The following is a 2345-nucleotide window of genomic DNA, read 5'->3' as shown; positions in this document are numbered from 1 at the left end:
GTTGATGTTCTTTGCCTACTTTTATATTGGATTGTTTACTTTCTTGTCAGTGGTTCATAGAAACTTAAAAAAATATACATAAGCCATGTACCCATGAATGATTTGAAAACAATTTCTCACAGTCTTTGACCTATAGTTTAACTTTGCATGTGGCTTCTTACATTTTTATGAGTTCAAGTAATTTTTCTCTTGTGGTTCTGAGCTTTGTGATTTGTTTAGAAAGAACTTTCAAGCCCCGTATTATCTACATAATCTCTGATATTTTCATTTATACTTTTTAAGTGATTTTGTTTTGTTGTAATTTGAATTCCTATGGTATTTATTTTTATGTAAGCTATGCAGTCATAACCTAATTTAATTTCTTTTTCTCAACTGATAATCAGTTCTGGGTGCTATCCTTTCTTTGTCTGTTCATGTATATTTATAAATCTGAAAATAAACTTAAATTGATCTGTTTCCCTATTGCTAAAGTGTTCCATAGTTCTTTTTTTTCCCTCCAGTTTCCAAAGGTTTTATTGGTAAACTAGCTTTAAAGAAGAATGATCAATCCTACTGCATCTAAGTAAGAAGAGCTGTATCCAGGGACACATCAAGTGGTGCCCAGGAGGCTGCTGCTTTGTCCACTTCTTTTTCATGGATCCAGTCATAAGCACAAGACATGTCATCAACCAGTTCTTCCAGCTTAAACCGTAGGCTGGTTTCTTTTTCAGGACTTTCTACTGAATTACTACCACAAATGATGTTCCTGCCAACTTGAGTGCAGAGGTCCTGAGAATGGTGCCCAACTTAGAGTCTGCCAGGTTGTCTCCCCAAACATCAGCCTTCCCTGACTTAACCATATCCAGGCCCTTCCAGACCATGGCCACAACTGATCTTGAGTCCATGCACTTCTCTAGCCCTGGGAAGAATGAGCAGTCTTTCAGAGCAACATATTGCTGCTCAAAGTGTTCATCAGAGACCTGAAAGAACATCATGGCCACAATACAGAATCCTTCTTGCTCAAAGGCCTTGATGATCTTGCCCATGAGGCCTCAGTGCACGTCATCTGATGGCAATGAAGGTGCTCTGGATGTCAGCTAAGTTCCAGGAAGCTAGAGGGATGTGGATGACTCCTGTTCTGCTGTGCCAGAGCTGAACCTGGAAACTCTGTATCTTTAAATTAAAATTTTGTTTGACTAATTGTAAACGTTTCTTTTTTCCCCTAAAAAACTTCAGAGTGACAAAGACACTCTCCTTGACCAAACTGTAGTCAGGTGTTTCTGAGGTCTTTTCTGGACTGTGCCTCAACCTTGGGCTTTAGTCACCATCCTTTTAGAGTCAAGTTTTAGCAATAATCTTCCTGAGTCAGTTTAGAAACATTTCCCCTACCCATGCTATCTGATCACCCGTGATGCATGATCAAAATTCTCATTCCCCGTCACTCCCCACCCTCCATATCTCATCACTCTGACTTGCCTTCTGCAAAATTAAATGCATATATAGGAAATGTGAATAAATAAACTTTCAAATGAGTTTTTTGGGGTAAGTTTGTAAAGTTTATGCATCTGAAGTTATCAAAGTTTAAAGCAGCACCAAGATATTTGGGACATGTTATCTATTGATTGAATACAATTTGTACAAGATGTCATTCAATATAAATTCTTTAAAGAAAAAGGACATTTCATTGCAAATGGAGGGGGAAAGTTTTATTTGCATTTTATCTTGAGAATAAGATAAAAATTAAAGAATAAATATTTTTCTTAATTTTATTAAAATAAGGGATATAATGTTTTTGGATCATTAATTTTATTTTGTTTTTTAAATTAATTTATTTTTTAATTGAAGTATAATCACTTTACAGAATTTTGTTGTTTTCTGTCAAACCTCAAAATGAATAAGCCATAGTTTAACACTGGACTGGAAGAAGCATAAGCTGGAATCAAGATTGCCGGGAGAAATATCAATAACCTCAGATATGCAGATGACACCACTCTTATGGCAGAAAGTGAAGAGGAACTAAAAAGCCTCTTGATGAAAGTGAAAGTGGAGAGTGAGAAATTTGGCTTAAAGCTCAACATTCAGAAAACGAAGATCATGGCATCCGGTCCCATCACTTCATGGGAAATAGATGGGGAAACAGTGGAAACAGTGTCAGACTTTATTTTTCTGGGCTCCAAAATCACTGCAGATGGTGACTGCAGCCATGAAATTAAAAGACGCTTACTCCTTGGAAGGAAAGTTATGACCAACCTAGATAGCATATTCAAAAGCAGAGACATTACTTTGCCAACAAAGGTCCATCTAGTCAAGGCTATGGTTTTTCCAGTGGTCATGTATGGATGTGAGAGTTGGACTGTGAAGAAGGC

At 37.0% G+C, this 2345-nt stretch overlaps 1 pseudogene; it reads right to left on the bottom strand.

Annotated features, from left to right (window-relative positions):
* Positions 1-558: 558 nt before the first annotated feature.
* Positions 559-2345, bottom strand: part of LOC104984820 — a 29756-nt pseudogene continuing 27969 nt past the window's right edge.

The sequence above is a fragment of the Bison bison genome, unplaced genomic scaffold, assembly GCF_000754665.1.
Source record: "Bison bison bison isolate TAMUID 2011002044 unplaced genomic scaffold, Bison_UMD1.0 scf7180017864035, whole genome shotgun sequence".
In the NCBI taxonomy this organism is placed as follows: domain Eukaryota; kingdom Metazoa; phylum Chordata; class Mammalia; order Artiodactyla; family Bovidae; genus Bison; species Bison bison.
The sequence above is the reverse complement of the archived record's forward strand: the minus strand, read 5'-3'. Positions and strand labels throughout refer to the sequence as shown.